At 46.8% G+C, this 17,756-nt stretch overlaps 1 protein-coding gene and 1 non-coding gene across 3 annotated transcripts in view; both read left to right on the top strand.

Annotated features, from left to right (window-relative positions):
* LOC142565794 (neuropeptide F receptor-like) overlaps positions 1–17,756 on the top strand; it is a 717,880-nt gene that overhangs the window by 383,457 nt on the left and 316,667 nt on the right. The gene's annotated exons all lie outside the window — the stretch shown is intronic.
* On the top strand, positions 182–254 carry TRNAT-CGU (transfer RNA threonine (anticodon CGU)). Its single transcript has one exon. It is a non-coding gene; the product is annotated as a tRNA-Thr (tRNA).

The raw sequence follows: 17,756 nt of genomic DNA, 5'->3' as shown, positions 1-17,756 counted from the left end.
TACCTTTGCAACCACCATGATATCTTAGGGGTTATAACTTTGCGCTGCTCAACTCAAGGCCGCTGAACTGATCGCGGCTAACACTGACTGATCGAACGACTGATCACTGGCTAACACTGCCAAGGTTAGTTCTAGTAGTAATTAACACACAAATGCCCAAGAAAGTGGACGGGGAAGCCGCGCCGTGGTAGCTCAATTGGTTAGAGCATCGCACGCGTAATGCGAAGATGTGGGATCGTTCCCCACCTGCGGTAAGTTGTTTTTTCATCCAGTTTCGTTGCCATTAATTTATAATTTCTTTAATTCAATTAGTAAGCACAAGTAATTCCCCCTATGTTTTCCTTGGTGTCTTTGTTGGCTTCTCATGATATAATTAATAAAAATCGGGCCCCTCGGTTAACCCCCTTTCTCCTCGTTCTTACATAACGAGGGTCTCGAATCCGGCAACATTGATGCCTTCAGGTAGCATGTGCAGGTTTATTGACCACTTGCCTTCACGCAGAAAGATCACGTACTCGTGACGCCTGCGGCAGAAAGGATGTTCGACATCCGCCGCCAAGGTTTGTGAGTGGTGGCGTGGGCTAACACTCCCAAGGTTAGTTGTAGTAGTAACGCATAAATACCCAAGAAATTGAACGGAGAAACCGCGCCGGCGGTAGCTGAATTAGTTAGAGCATCGCACGCGTAATGCGAAGATGTGGGATCGTTCCCCACCTGCGGCAAGTTGTTCTTTTTCATCCAGTTTCTTTGTCATTAATTTATCATTTCTTTAATTCAATTCGTAAGTACAAGTAATTTACCCTATGTTTCCTTTGGGGTCTTTTTTTTTTTTGCTGTTGTTGTTGGCTTCTCATGATTGTGTCGAGAAGGCCTCTCCTCTGTATATGCTCGCAAATAGTTTTTTTTTCTTTCCGTGTGGAACGGCGGGCACATACCAGCGAAGTGTTCCACGTCACCCGGTATACCGCATGTATGATGCAAGCAGTAAGGTTCTATGCCTGCCGATTGCCTTCCACCGATGCACTAATTTGATAAACGTTTGGGGAGGCCCTGTTTTACCGATGGCAGAGATGCTGAGGTGGATTACCATATAAGCACGCCAGGCTAACCCCGCTTGTTGTAACACTACCACCGATGAGTCATGTATTCTTCGCGACCACGAATAATACGTAGGCCCACAGAGAAGATTATCGCAGAACATGTGGGATAATCGTGCGCTGTTGTCGTTTCTGGCTCCTGATGCCATGTATTTGCCACCCGGTTTCACCGCAATACCCATGTCTATTTTGTCCTTCGTTCGCATGCCGTGGTCAAATAAGCTTATGTTGAATATAAGCGTGGGACAAAGACATAAGTAAAGCCTATTCAGATAGCAGTGAAGGACTCTTTCCTACTCCGGAGCCAGGAATTTTATGTGCTGCTCAATGCGGGACATTCTCGATGCGTTCGCGTGCCGAAGCCTGCATTTTTGAACTTTCAATGCTTCACGCGGCCCTGAATAGGGCTAGAGCGAGATCTGCGTCGCTTCCTTGGTTTTATTATTCCTGGCCGCGTTCTTATTTGGAAGAGTGTTAAAATATGGCCATGAAAAGCAGATCTGGTGGCTGTCTTACTGCCTACACTATGCATGATAAAGAGTGGTCGAACAAGGAATTCAGCTGGAGCCAACGCTTCGGCAAAAATACTTATCTCCTTAAGGGCAGCAACTGCTTTCCACGGCGGCGTTTATGTGAGCGCGTAGCTTACTCTCCACTACCCACGGTGGGAGAGAATAGGCTGGTGCGCGTTAGGGCCGAGCAGGTCAAAGGGCTAAAATAAAAGAGAAGGGAGAAATTTGGAAGCTTTTGATTTCTGAACCAGGCTAGGTTACCGCAGACGCTGCGGCCACCTAGTGCCACAGGAACAGAGAAAGTAGGCACAAATAAGCTTGCAAATATAAAGCATCGAAATTTCTATAACCCATGCAAGAAAAGTACATATGTGAACCACGTGCAATGAGACAAAATATATTTAGCGGCTGAGAAACGCGATACGCCGCTACCACCGACAACAGCATCTAAACATTCAGACACACTTTCGCGCTGCAGCACGTGCGTCTCAAGGAGCAAGTGGCCGTTCGGTGATGAACGCGTTCATTCGTTTACGGGCAAACAAAAACGAAGGCTAATCGCTTGGAAACGGTAAATAGAGTACGAGTTTGGTTTATCGAAGGAGGGAAGGCGCTTGAAGTCGCATATTTATTGCAGTGAAATTTTTTACCTAGCCTTTGTTGTTACGTTGTGTAATTCCGTAGAGCACAGAGGTGGTAAACACATCTGCAGGGGTATGCACTAACACGTATGCACTAAGTCGATGTATGAGTGCTGATCTGCATTGCGTCATGTCTGGCGAAGACGTACTTTCCGTGAAACTCAAGTAAGTGGGAGACCTTGAGAAAAAATGTTGCAAAAAAATTTGGCCATGCAACATTGTTTTGTAACCTTGGGTAAAGCTAAATGGCTATTTCTGTTATCATACTGCTCAAACTCAAAAGCTATTTCACTTATTAACCAAGAATACGACTGCCATTACAGGATCAGAGGTGTTCTATATGCCACGTGTGTTGCTACCATTATATTCATTTAGGAAGAAAACGGATTCAGTAATTTATAACAAGATTCAGCCAAAGGAAATATGATCGTGTAATACGGCTGTTGCATCCAGTAACATTGCGGTGCTAAGGAATTACATATTTCTTAATTTTGACATTGAAACTCGCGGTCTTCCCACCCATTCCACCAAAAAAAAAACCGCTATCAATCCTTTTTCATGCGTTTTTTTGTATAAAAACGCGGTCTTCCCACCCGTTCCACCAAAAAAACCACTATCAATCCTTTTTCGCACGTCTTTTGTATAAGAAAAGTTTCACTCCAACACACAATCAATATCTTTTTGGCTGTTCTCTCTAAAGCTATTCTGGAGTTCTCGGAACAGTCTCTCCTGCCCACCCCTATAGGTGGACCTTACTGCTTGCATTGTCGATTGAAACGCCCGTGCGACACGGCTCTATATTTGCTGCCTTTCTTCTAGTAGATCAGTCTCGTTCTATTCTCCATTTATATGGTCAAAATTTTCTTTGTTCGAGGTATATATGGCGCAGAGCACAGTTTCTTTTTTGTCTCTTGCCCAAACGTGATGATTTGTGTCATTGTCATGGTACTGTGTGTTCTTTCGAACTCTTCGATTTAGTGAAGGTCGCGCTTCACCGCGTGGCGGCAGAGTGCGTGAATTCGACTCAAATGAGCAGAATTTATTCCACGGCAGTAGCAAAATCCCTTGGACAGCAAAAGCACTTCTTTCAAACTGTGCTGCATGAATGCCCAGAGTTTCGTACCAAGAAGTTCACGATGAGCAAGTAGTTCGCCTCAAAGTTTTTCTTCCCGTTTCGTTTTTCTTAGCTCGCAGAAGCTGTTAAGCTTCGCCGCGGAAGAAAATCTCTGGCCCGCTGTAGCTTCATGTGCTGGACTTCCTTGTTTGTTTTTTTCACCCCTCGCGCGGCACGCATCACAACGCCTTTGTGTTGTGTCGCTCTTCGATTTCGCCAACGCGTTGTCTCAATAAAACCGTGCAGTTTTGTAGAAGGTAGAGCTCGCTGCACTCAGTCAACACAAGGGATCCATACTACGTAACCACGCCATGTGCAGTCTTTTTTCACCATGCCTGGTGTCATGTATAAACTCACTATATTTCTGGCCATACAGGTTGTGTTCGTACACCGTTCTGAATACGGGTTTTGTAAAGCAAATAAACTGTAAGATTCTGCGAGGTGCGTCGGCCATTCTCGCTTTGCGCCTCCTTCAGAACGCCTTGTAAGTTTCATAGCACTGCACTGTTTTCGTAAGAGCTCGGCCGCATTCGAATTCAGGTGCTGGCGCTGAATTCTCGCGTTTCAGCGTGGCCGTGATGGAGCATACAGCGGCTCGCTTTGTTTGATCAAGGCCTGTTTTTCCGCTTCTCCGCGCGCAGTGTGTCCTGTTTTTTAGGGGCCGGCACTTGGTTATAACCGCTAACAGGATCTGGCTCATTCGGTCAATAGCCGTTGCTTGCTTAGGTGAGCATAACCTGAACATGTGCCTTCAGTGCTCGGATCGAGTCGTGTGCGGGAGGAGGTTTGGCCATCGCTGCTGGCTCTCCGGTATGGTTTCAGGTCCTGTAAGTGGATACAGCACTTTTCTCATATGGCAGTGGAGTGAATATATAATCTCCATTAGTTTTAAAATGTTGTTTCAGCAAAGCCCAGACATCCACCGGCAGCTCCGGAATCATCCGTCGCGTTCAGTATGAAAGACACCGTGACACTGCCAGTTAAACCAGACAATTTATTCAAGCTTGACGTAAATTTGTTTGCCTCGAAAGTAACATTGCAGAGCACCCGAAGCAGAATGTATTTGAATATACGCATATTTTATAGGTCGTAGTACAAATACACTGCGCTGCGACGCTTTCATTAGGAAAGTTAAGGCAGGAGTGATAACCTTCACATCATTACAGTACGACCGCTAGATGCTGAAGAGACCAGCCGCCAAGAGAAAGACGACGACGTGTCTGTACTCTTGGCGCGAGCAAGTTTCAAACTCGGTCTCTGTCAACATTGCTCTTGTAGAGACAGTGTAAACCGTCTCTTTCTCTGTTTTTCTCCACGCGTAGCATCTTTGTTGGAGGTTGGTAATCCTCGTGCTCGCCAAGGAGCTCCGCAACGGTCGCTACATCGAGCTTGCCAAGAGATCCCATCAACAACGGATGCGACTACTGAGACTGCTCCAATTATCAGGTTTACCGACCCTCGCGACCGTGGTGTGTTCTCCGGTCTGAAAGGAGCTTGCGCCGATGAACGGAAGAAGCTTTGTGAACGCGTCCGCACAAATAAAACTATGGGGGCACATAAGCAATTCTCACGATGTGTAAGCGCGAGAGCAGTACTTGTCGCTGAGTGCGTGGCTGACTTATGTCGCCGATGAAGTACGAGACTATAGCAACGCAGCGAAACGTGTCAAGCGAGCTGCTGCAGCGAGACAACGCTCACTACTCAAGTCCCCGACAACGCGAAAGGCACAGTGAGCGACTGTGTACGATGAAGACTCCATAGCGCCGACCATGGTACCACTCCTGTCATGCGCCGTCTGTATAATTGCCCGCCAGGCAGAGTGCACAGCCAAGAAAATGTTCATCACTGCTGCCTGTTGCAACGGTGGCATAATGCAACGGTGGCGCAGTGGTTAGCGAGCTCGACTGTGGAGTGGTAGCAGTGGCAGTGGAGCAGAGGATCTAATGCTCACCGTGGCCTCTTTTTTCTTAACATGAAGATTACGTAATTTGTGTGTCGTTTTTCTGACGACAGCGAGGTCGCACAATAAACCAAGTAATGCTCTCGCATTCACAGGCGGGGACCCAACGGTTATACTGTGCGGCGTCATCTTTTTCATTAGTGGCACCCACGTGTGTGGTTCCAAACTCCGAAAGACGGGCTAACCATCTAGGAAATTTTTGCAGAAAACCTACGTGACTTGCGCGGCGTCCCCTTCAAGCGAACGGTTGCCACAAAAAAAAAAGTTATTGCGACGCGAGTTCAGATATCTACAGAGCTGTACGTTTCATGCATCCCAGACTTCTTGGCGCTTTGCCGCAAAGCTCAGGACAAGATGTCTGAAACATACCAAGTAGCCAGCCTACTGAAAGGAATCACGGACGGCGCTTCTAACTTGTTTCTTTTCGGCGTCGCGTCGGCTATCGACGCCGTAAAAGAATGCTATCGCTTCGAACATGTTAGGAGCCGCCGTATCATGCACCACATCGCGCCGCTGCCGAATACCGCTGCGACGTCGACTTATGAGGATCAACTTCTTCAGCCAACCACCTGTGACAACATAATCGGCATCGTTCGTCGCAAGTTTGAGGCCGCCTATTCGCCGTCCTTCTCGGCGACGCATACCGATCAACCACCAGCCAAGATAGAGCTATTGTTTATGTCAGCCGCGTCATATCCCCCATCGGAGCGCCACTATAAAACAGGAATGCCTTGCTGTTGTCTTGACGGTTGCGAAGTTCCGACCGTAGCTCTACGCTCGACCATTCTCCGTAGCGACCGAGCATTCTCTGCTGGCTTTCATCCCTAAAGGGACCGTAGGGCACGCTTGGTCGTTGGGCTTTGAAGTTCCAAGCGTTTTTGCATTTCTTGGTTTACAAGTCTGGTCGCTGCAGCACCAGGACGCTGACAGTTTGCGACGTTACACTCCATTTACCTCCATTACCCTTCATTTACGTTACCGTTACCCACTTTACCTATCTTGAATACTCGCCGGCCGATTCTACCCTACACATCTGCGTTCTCCACGACGCTACTCTGTACTGTCATAGTCTCAGTGTCCTACTTGCCAATCCTAAACACTTGGCCTCGCTGCGATATCTAATGTGCCACTTATTTAGACCGTGAACCCCTAGCGTAAAATAATTCTACTACATAACTGAGAGGTGTTCTTGACGTGGAACATCGTTAAAATCAGTTGGAGCGGTCGCTTAGTAAAACCATATGTAGCAAAAACATGTTATACCATTATCGCTTATACCTTTGCGAACGGACTACCATCGCGCCTTATTCTGTTATCGTTGTGTAGAAGAAAGAAGCCATTGCTCGATCACGTATGTGTCACAGATGGCGCCGTTCTCGCGCCATGCATGCCACGATGGTATATAAATTTAGCCCCTCGCTCAGCGTTCAGAAGGGCATAGCTCGGCACTACCTCCTTCGACCGGTGCCGGAGTGGTCGCGTTTTTTTAGTATGGCACGCAGCCATAGTAGGTGTAAACCATCAAATCCAAACATGTGCTCATCGGGAACTATAAGGCCTATCTATATGTGTGCAATTTCTTGCAGAAATTTTGTGCGCTATTTGTGCAGAAAGCTATTGCAGAAAGATATTTCTGCGCTATTACAGTTTTTGAGGAATGCCGGCCTCAGTGAAAGATTGTAGTCGGGCTGCGCGTCTAGCTACTCTGTGCGCGCAGTGCTCGTTGTGCCATTTTCTCTCCTCTTTCTATTCCCCCTTTCCCTTACCCCCAGTATAGGGTAGCGAACTGGGTGCTCACCTCATTGACCTCTCTGCCTTTCTTCTCCTTTATTTCTCTATCTCGCTCTCCCTGTCGCTCTTGAATTTAAGCTGCGCAGCCAGTGCCCTCTGTCATTTGCTTTCAAAACTGCTCACATTCAGCGGCTACACAAATAATCTCTCTTCATAAACAGCGCATAACAGATCATGGTTGCTGTCGATTCTTGTAAAATGCCAACAAAAGAACCTGGTGGAAAACTGGAAATCGCTTGTGCGATTTCGTTGTGAAAGACACATGTTGGATCGCCTTAGGGAGAACATGACTGGTGAACAGAGCATTAAACAAAATTAAGGGCACCGCCGGCAGTTATAAGATGCATACACTACGCCACGGATGTTTTGAATACTGAACTTTTGCTTTAAAAAAATGTTTTGTGATAAGTTGAGGTTTCAGTAAGACGGTAACAATAAAGTGGAGCTGTCCAATAGAAACGAAGAGCCATCCTCTGGAATGTATCGAGCTCATGAACGAACCGTAGCAATTAAGATGTAGCAACCCGTTCTCGCGCTTCTAGGCACCACGCATGGTGTGCTGGCTCGAGGTGCTAGAAAATAACAATCGGGCACGACGCTTTCGTTTTACAGGGGCGGGTGTCTGAGCGAGTGAACTAACCATTAACCATATACAACCAGGTGGTCGTTTCTAACGATGGGACCGTGACGGGAGTCCGAGAAATCACGAGTGGATGTGCTCGGACAACTCGTCACGGTGGCGTGTTCGCTGCTTCTAGGGTGCGTGTTCGTTAATGTGTTCGAGAAACACACAGACGTGTGATGTGGACTCGTGCTATCGCGTGCTCCTTGTTGTCTCACTTGAAGTGCGGGCAGAATAGAGCTTAAGTGTTTGAAAGCGCGAGTAGAAAGACTCTAAGAGCGCTACAAAAATGTTGTCTTAATTGGTAGCAAAGTCGCACACGTTTTATTTAAGCCTATGTAATCTGGCATACTGGCCATGCTTCTGAAATGTGCATCACTATCACCGATGTCTGTTCTGGAAGACGGGCATATAGATAATGAGATAGATGGTCTCGCAAAGGATTGCTGCTGACTACGTTTCAGAAAGATTTTATTATTCATGCGGATGAAGGAGACACCGACACTCACCTTGTAATGAGCTTTATTATTATTATTATTATTATTATTATTATTATTATTATTATTATTATTATTATTATTATTATTATTATTATTATTATTATTATTATTATTATTATTATTATTATTATTATTATTATTAGATAGCTTATTTCGAGATTTATAAACGCTTGCTTTGAGTGTTTATTTCGTTCGACAATTGTGATACACTATTTCTGCAACAATGATTTCCCAGAACCTGTCCATGAAAGTGTTGCTTTGCGTAAACATCCCAGATTTGTAGTTCCTTGGACAAGAAGTCGCTATGGAGAAGGACAAAGAAGGTATTATATGCCCCACTTAATCAATAACCTTCCCAGTTCAATAGTGGATCAGCACAGTTTGCCTGGACTAATGAAGGCCGTGAAAGCAATTATAGAATAGGAGTTTTCATATTCATGTATTCTGTTTTGTTGTAGTGTGATCTAAAATTATAGTAAGGCTATGTTATCCGCACTATTTTCACGTTCTTTTTTATTCTGGTCTATGTAGGTTGTAATTTGTATAGGTTTAATGTTGTTCCATTTACACTCCACTTTAATGATTATTGTTTGCTACGTGTTTTTTAAATTTTTGTTTGGTTGAAGTACATTTATTATGGCTGTGATAAGGTAATAGAACGCATTACCCTGACTGCAAGGTTTCTTCCATACAAGTCCACAGAAGACTTCGGCAACATCTTGCAAAGATATCTGTGCAAATTGATTATTTGTAGTAAAGATTATTATTATTATTATTATTATTATTATTATTATTATTATTATTATTATTATTATTATTATTATTATTATTATTATTATTATTATTATTATTTCCAAAACGCTCGCAGACTTCGCACCAAAGCACGTGAAGTTTTCTCCAACGTTATTTCGTCTTGCTTTTTTTTTATTTCAGAAACTTAGTTCTGCAGTGAAATTTCTTCTCCAGACTTTTTTTGCACCACACTACAACTCCTTCAGCAATGACCGCGACCTCAGCGGATCTAAACAGATGGGTGGTGGCGTACTGAATGCAGTTGGCAGTTCACTGTGTTGTGTTCAGCGCAATGACAGAAAGTGTACTGCAGTCGATTTGGCTTGAAATTAGCCTAGAGCACCATGAAAAATTATTAACCGGAACTTTCTATGTACCGCCGAATATTTCTCCTGTCTTGTTTGATAAGGTCATCTAATCTATTCAAATTTTCTTATCTTTCCATAGCAAGCACAGAGTAATCCTTCTTGGTAATTTTAATACACCTGGAATTGATTGGAACACGCTTAGGCACACTCATTACAATCATTACATAGAGAAAAAATGCCGCCTGTTGTTGGACTTTCTATCCTTCTGGCCCGTGAGCAGCATAGCTTGATCGCCAATTCCTGGGAACGTGATGCATCGCTTTCTGGGTGTCATCATTGACCGCAACCTCTCGTGGAGCCTTGACTGCGTCTATCTGAAGAAGTTAGTTGCCATTGCTCAGGTCTTCAAATTTCTCTGCGGGAAAAACTGGGGCACCCCAGTCCATTGTATGGCGCGGCTGTACAAGGTACGGTTTATCGGACGCTTGCGTTACAGTCTGCCAGTGTTGTGAAATGCATGCAAGACGAACTTTCGAGCTTTAGAGAGCATAAAAGGTCAAGCCCTACGCCTGTGTTTAGGGCTGCCTCAGTGCACCTCAACACCAGCAACAATTGTCATCGCGGGAGACCATATTATCCAGAAAGATGTAGCTGTCGACTGCCTTAGAGCACACATTCGCCATCTGTCAAGGATCCCCGACCATCATTTGGCCTCCCTACCAGCCGAGAGACCTCAAGCGACCTTTTCAAGAGTGATTGACGCTCATCAAAGGTGCATACCGTCATGATAAAAAATAACGTACAGCGCGAAAGACAAGGACTGCGAAGACGACATACACAGCGCTGACTTCCAACAACATTTAATTGCGTTGCCACATCGTGTGTATAGATACTAGAAAGGGCATGCGCCGAAAATGAAAGGCAGCCACATGGGGTGTTCTAACAGCAAGTCACTGAACTAAGAGCATGGTCGCCAGAAAAATAAAAAAATAAAACAACATTACGATTTCTATCTGTTTAGATACGCGACTTCACCAGGGGTCAGCGCGATAGAGGGGGCACTAACGCAAATGCTACCAAGTTTTCTGATGCAATCAGCTTCGACAATTTCCCGGGTGAGCTGTGAGCTGTGTCTCGCTAAAACCTCAGTATCTTCAAAGAGGGGCACGCAGCCGCAGTCCCGGCAATGGATGCCCAAGTGGCCTTGTACAGGGCTGTGGACGTTGTTACAGTGCTCTCTTAGTCGATCGTTTAAGTAGCTGCCTGTCTGTCCAACATATTTACTGCCACAAGACAGGGGAATTCGGTAGACTACATTTGTTGCGCACGTCACAAACCCTTTTCTGTGCCCGACAGAGCAACAACTCTGATGAGATTTAGGCGCGTTTACACTCTTACAGAGCCTTGCCAATTTTTCCGGGGCTGAGAAAACGACTGTGATTCCTGCACGCTGCCCAATTTTCTTTAGCCTATGGGAGACATCATGCACATATGGTAGCACTGCAAACCTGCGTCTTTCAGCCAGCTGGTTCCCTGATTGAGTGGGCTCATCACGTTTTGTGTGCCTCAGCTGCGGTTCCGCTATGGCTGAAATTAAGGCCAAGGGTAACCAGCCCAAGAAAGGCGATCAACCTGAGCAGCAAGACTCTGTTGCATCTGGTGTGGGCACGATTTATTGAGGCTGTTAACAAGACATAACTTTATAATACCTCGTTTAACGAGCTTTGAGTGTGCGGACTTAAAGGGCAAGAGTGGCTTCTTACTTCTCGGTTCGAAGCACCAGCACAAATGTTTGTTAGCAAGGCTCAGCCTGAGATCTAGAAAGCGCGAGCCTTGCTAACAAACATTTGTGCTGGTGCTTCGAATATCACTCGCTGCAACCCGCCATATGGTGTCGTCTGGCCAGGCATGACGAGCGCCGACGTGTTGGCTGCTTGCATCCACAGAATGGCGTCACTCTGGAATCCATAACACCCTGATAGTTCCGAGACAGCCGGCGATGGTATAAGGTTGCGGGCGGAAAACTGGAGGTGGCCAAAGCGATGTAGTCCACCTGCTGTGATAGCAGTGATATAAATCGCATGTGCTCCGTCGAGCTGCCGGTTGAGCCGGCCGTTGCGCCAGCGGAATCTCACTCAGTGATGCGCAGGCGCTGGCCGCTGTACTCACGCCAGCGGGCCCCATAGCCAGGGGAGCGTGAACGACATTCGTTGAGCCAGGGGCGGCGGTGGCGGCAGTACTCACGCCAACTAAAAGATTGGTCAGTGAAGCTTAAACGTCATCCCTTGGCGTCTCAAAAGTCGATCATGTCCTGTGGAAGAGATCCATAGCAAGAGAAGAGTGGGCGGCTTTCCATGGTCGCAGCAGACACCCAGAGCGGCTTTGTCCCACGAGGACTGTGCTTAAGGCTGGAATGCTTTAGGCTGCGTTTTCGTCGACTGCACCATTGTAAAGAGAGAAGCAGACAAGAGGCCATCTTGTCTTGTCCCCATATACTGGCTCATACGCAATATACGGGGAATTGGCAAATAAGCAGGCAGTTTCAGGTATATCTGAAAACAAAAATTAAATGTGCATAATAGAACGCGGTTTATAGAAATATAATTTATTCGAAAAAAATACTGTTAACAATCTTGACGTAAAATATTTTAACATAAAAAGTGAAATAATTGACATAATTGATAATTTTACGCTTTCAGCAAGCTACTCTTTTTGTGTCTCTAATAAAATTGTAACTGCGATTAAGGCATCCCCGTGGTTGGATCCCTTTGAAGTCACCCCAAAAGAAACAATGGTTGGCGAGGTTATCATCATCATCATCATCATCAGCCTGGTTGCGCCCACTGCAGGTCAAAGGCCTCTCCCATACTTCTCCAACTACCCCTGTCATGTACTAATTGTAGCCATGTTGTCCCTGCAAACTTCCTAATCTCATCCGCCCACCTAACTTTCTGCCGCCCCCTGCTACGCTTCCCTTCTGTAATCCAGTCCGTAACCCTTAATGACCATCGGTTATCTTCCCTCCTCATTAAAAGTCCTGCCCATTCCCATTTCTTTTTCTTGATTTCAACTATAATGTCATTTACTCGCGTTTGTTCCCTCACCCAATCTGCTCTTTTCATATCCTTCAACGTTACACCCATCATTCTTTCCATAGTCCGTTGCGTCGTCCTCAATTTAAGTAGAACCCTTTTCGTAAGCCTCCAGGTTCCTGCCCCGTACGTGAGCACCGGTAAGATACAGCTGGTATACACTTTTCTCTTGAGGGGTAATGGCAGCCTGCTGCTCATGATCTGAGAAGGCCTGCCAAACGCACCCCAGCCCATTCTTATTCTTCTGATTATTTCAGTCTCATGATCCGGATCCGCAGACACTACCTGTCCTAAGTAGATGTATTCCCTTGCCACTTCTAGTGCATCGCTACCTATCGTAAACTGCAGTTCTCTTCCGAGACTGTGAAACATCACTTTAGTTTTCAGCAGATTCATTTTTAGACCCACCCGTCTGCTTTGCCTCTCCAGGTCAGTGAGCATGCATTGCAATTGGTCCCCTGAGTTACTAAGCAAGGCAATATCATCAGCGAATCGCAAGTTACTAAGGTATTCTCCATTAACATTTATCCCCAATTCTTCCCAATCCAGGTCTATGAATACCTCCTGTAAACACGCAGTGAATAGCATTGGAGAGATCGTATCTCTCTGCCTGACGCCTTTCTTTATTGGGCTTTTGTTACTTTCTTTATGGAGGACTACGGTGGCTGTGGAGCCGCTATAGATATCTTTCAGTATTTTTACATACGGCTCGTCTACACCCTGATTCCGCAATGCCTCCATGACTGCTGAGGTTTCGACTGAATCAAACGCTTTCTCGTGATCAATGAAAGCTATATATAAGGGTTGGTTATATTCCGCACATTTTTCTATCACCTGATTGATAGAGTGAATATGATCTATTGTTGAGTAGCCTTTACGGAATCCTGCCTGGTCCTTTGGTTGAGAGAAGTCTAAGGTGTTCCTGATTCTATTTGCGATTACCTTATTAAATACTTTGTAGGCAACGGACAGTAAGCTGATCGGTCTATAATTTTTCAGGTCTTTGGCGTCCCCTATCTTATAGATTAGGATTACGTTAGCCTTCTTCCAAGATTCCGGTACGCTCGAGGTCATTAGGCATTGTGTATACAGGGTGGCCGGTTTTTCTAGAACAATGTGCCTACCATTCTTCAACAAATCTGCTGTTACCTGATCCTCCCCAGCTGCCTTCCCCCTATGCATAGTTCCCAAGGCGTTCTTTACTTCTTGCGGCGTTACTTGTGGGATTTCAAATTGCTCTAGACTATTCTCTCTCACAGTTGTTGGAATCTCAGCGCTGACGCCCGTTGTTGCATATGGGTCGCAAGCCCCAAGGGTAGCGTTGGCCTGGCGGCCTGGGGCACAACTGGAAGCATCCGAAGGTCCGAGCAAAGCATGAGTCGACTGCTAACAGAACAACTTGTTTATTCTAGCATCGCAAAAGAGCGGCCGGTCAGGCCGACCGAAGTGGAGAGACGGGAGAGCACGTTACTCAACAGAAGAAATCGGAGCCTCTCTCGGCGTCCGGGAGCAGCTGCTTTTATACTCTCGCAGTTGAGGGCAAGAAGGAACGCCTCGATAGACGCGCACGTGACGGCGCCGCTCGGACACGTTGAGACGAGTAGGTGACGCATCCACCGGGCCGGCGCCGTCAGACCTCCTCGCTTCACAGTTGGGGGTGCTCCTCTCCCCGGCTGCCGCGCTTTGACAAGCGTGGGCACCAACATGCACACACACACACACGCGCACACGAAGACACGTGGCATTGGAACATGCCTGGACGCGCTTGGCGGGGAGGCGTAGCGGCGGCGCCGAACGGGTCAAAATGTCCGCCGCTTTGAACGAAGCCCCGGCGTCCGTTCCATCCGCGCCGGCTATACCGCGCGTCGTTGGCGAAACGTAACACAGTATCTTCGTGGGTGCACTGTCACTTTATAAATCTCCATAAAACTCCTCAGCCACTTGAACTATCTCATCTATATTAGTAATAGTATTAGTATTAGACGGCGAAGAGCAGCACTCATAATGGACACATGCGCCCCGGTGTCAATCAACGCGCACACACGAAGATTGTCGACGAGAACGTCCAAAAGAGTCTTGTTCGTGGGTAAAGTGAAGCGAGGATTTCGTGCGAACTTCGTCATTGCAGCTTCACCTCCAGAAGCTGCACTGTCTAGTTTTCCGTTCGGGGGTGCGGCGAGTAGGTCGGAGAAGGAGCACCGCGTGACGGGGGCGAACGATATTGACGACGGGAGGGAGAAGGCGAGCGGGAGTAGCGTGGTCGTGTCAAAGGTGTCGCAGGGTCAGATGATGGAGCGGGCATAGAAGGGGCGAAGGAAAAGGACGCGCTATGGGGGCGAGGGTGGTAATCAGGAGAATAGTGCACCGGAGAAGTCCAGCGGCTGCGGCAGTGGCGAGCGACATGTCCTATGCGTCGGCAGTTAAAACAGATCGGCTTGTCGTCCACGGTTCGCCCTTCGGAGGGTTTGCGCTGTCCATAAGAGGAGTAAGAAGAGCGCGGTGGGGACGTGCGGGCAGAAAGAGGTTCCGAGCCTAAGGAACGAATGGATTGTAGGCCGACATTGGACAACTCCTGACGGACGACGGCCTGGATCAAGGAGATTGTCACCGGAGAATGATCAGGTGACGGGAATGAAGGGGCCGCCGGTTGTGCCGCTTCGACCTCACGACGAATGATGCGGGTCAAGTTGTCAAATCGCGACGGCTGGTGGAAGAGGTCGTCACAGGATGACGTAGCAGCTGTGTTGGGAAGTCGCGTGATGTGCTGGGATAGCCGGCGGCTTTTAGCATGCTCAAGACGGCGGCACTCCTTGAGGATCGTATCGATGCCGGTAACGTTCGTAAAAACCAGTAAATTGAAGGCGTCGTCAGCAATGCCTTTGAGGACGTGATTAACCTTATCGTCCTCAGACATGGTTGCGTCAGCCTTGGTACAAAGGGCCAAGACGTCGAGAATGTACGACAAGTAGGACTCGGTCGACGTCTGCACACGTGTGGCAAGGGCTTTCTTGGCATTGACGTGGCGACCGAAGGGATTGCCAAAAAGGTCCCGGAGCTTCTCTTTGTAGAGATCCCAGCTCAAGATCTCATCTTCGTGAGTCTGGAACCATGCAAGTGGAACTCCGTCGAGGTAGAAAAGAACGTTCGCAATCATAATAGTCGGATCCCACCTGTGACTGGTGCTGACACGTTCGTATAAGCGGAGCCAGTCGTCAACATCAGGAATGCCGACTCCGTTGAAAACACCAGGATCCCGAGGGGGGGAAACGGCGACGTAGGTCGGGGCTGCAGGCGGAGAATGTTGCGTAGATGAAGTGCCGCCAGCAGGAGCCGAAGTTGCACTGTCGCCGTTGCGACCGCTGGGAAGCTCCATGACGGGTACGGGGAACGTCCACCTCCACCAAATTAATGTTACGTGTAGCTGATGTACAAGTCTATTTGCAATATATTTACACGTAGACCAACGGTGGCAAAGATGGCGACGCTATATGAAGCGGGCGTCACGTCATCTTCTTTCTCCTCAGTGCAGCCACACTGTGGCGGCTGTTTCGTAGCAATATTGCCGGCTTTGTCTCTTAGCGCATATATCTGATTCTTGCCAATTCCTAGCTTCTTCTTCACTGTTTTAAGCCTTCCTCCGTTCATGAGAGCATGTTCAATTGTACCCATATTATATTTCCTTATGTCAGCTGTCTTAAGCTTGTTGATTATCTTCGAAAGTTCTGCCAGTTCTATTCTAGCTATATGGTTAGAGGCTTTCATACATTGGCGTTTCTTGATCAGGTCTTTCGTCTCCTCCGATAGCTTACTGGTATCCTGTCTAACGGAGTTACCACCGACTTCTCTTGCACGCTCCTTAATGACGCCCATAAGACTATCGTTCATTGCTTCAACGCTAAGGTCCTCTTCTTGAGTTAAAGCAGAATACCTGTTCGGTAGCTTGATCTGGAATTCCTCTAGTTTCCCTCTTACCACTAACTCATTGATTGGCTTCTTCTGTACCAGTTTCTTCCGTTCGCTCCTCAAGTCTAAGCTAATTCGAGTTCTTACCATCGTATGGTCACTGCAGCGTACCTTGCCGAGCACGTCCACATCTTGTATGACGCCAGGGTTAGCGCAGAGTATGAAGTCTATTTCATTTCTAGTCTCGCCATTAGGGTTCCTCCACGTCCACTTTCAGCTATACCGCTTGCAGAAGAAGGTATTCATTATCCGCATATTATTCTGTTCTGGAAACTCTACTAAGAATTCTCGCCTGCTATTCCTAGAGCCTATGCCATATTCCCCACTGACTTGTCTCCAGCTTGCGTCTTGCCTACCTTGGCATTGAAGTCGCCCATCAGTATAGTGTATTTTGTTTTGACTTTACCCATCGCCAATTCCACGTCCTCATAGAAGCTTTCGACTTCCTGGTCATCATGACTGGATGCAGGGGCGTAGACCTGTACGACCTTCAATTTGTACCTCTTATTAAGTTTCACAACAAGACCTGCCACTCTCTCGTTAATGCTATAGAATTCCTGGATGTTACCAGCTATATCCTTATTAATCAGGAATCCGACTCCTAGTTCTCGTATCTCCGCCAAGCCCCGGTAGCACAGGACGTGCCCGCTTTTTAGCACTGTATATGTTTCTTTTGGCCTCCTAACTTCATGGAGCCCTATTATATCCCATTTACTGCCCTGTAATTCCTCCAATAGCACTGCTAGACTCGCCTCACTAGATAACGTTCTAACGTTAAACGTTGTTAGGTTCAGATACCAATGGCGGCCTGTCCGGAGGTTAGCGACAGGCCAAGTCGTCGATGTAAAATCTCCAAGAGCTTTCTTTGTCTTAAAAATTGGCGGCACGAGAGAAAAAATGCTCAATAGATTCAGGTGCGTTGTAAAATGGCATAAGAGGGGACACAGTGAAACCAGACCTGTATAGCCAAAAAATTTACGGCATATAATTTTCTAAGGAAACGTCAAATTGCCTTCAAAGACACCAATTATTATTCCGCGGGAAACAACGATGGCGGAATTCAGAAGACAATCTTTAAATGGATTTTGGGATATAGAGAAATTTTTCTACCTAGGTGCGGTCGCACAAGGTGATGTCGGCAGAACAGATATGACAGGGCCATTGAGAGGTCCTAATGCCACTGAATCAGCCATTTCATTCAAGTGCAATCCACGCTCTCCCGGTACCTAAAGCAAGTATACTTGACGTAAAAATGGAGGAACCACTGAACAACATGTTCGCAGAATTCTTTAATTTGAAGATGCAGTAAATGCTGCGCAAACAGACAAGGAGTCGGTCACGATAACAGCTAATGAGTCATTTTG

Source organism: Dermacentor variabilis, unplaced genomic scaffold (assembly GCF_050947875.1).
Source record: "Dermacentor variabilis isolate Ectoservices unplaced genomic scaffold, ASM5094787v1 scaffold_12, whole genome shotgun sequence".
NCBI classification, from domain to species: domain Eukaryota; kingdom Metazoa; phylum Arthropoda; class Arachnida; order Ixodida; family Ixodidae; genus Dermacentor; species Dermacentor variabilis.
Note: the sequence above shows the minus strand (reverse complement) of the source record. Positions and strands in the feature narration are given on the sequence as shown.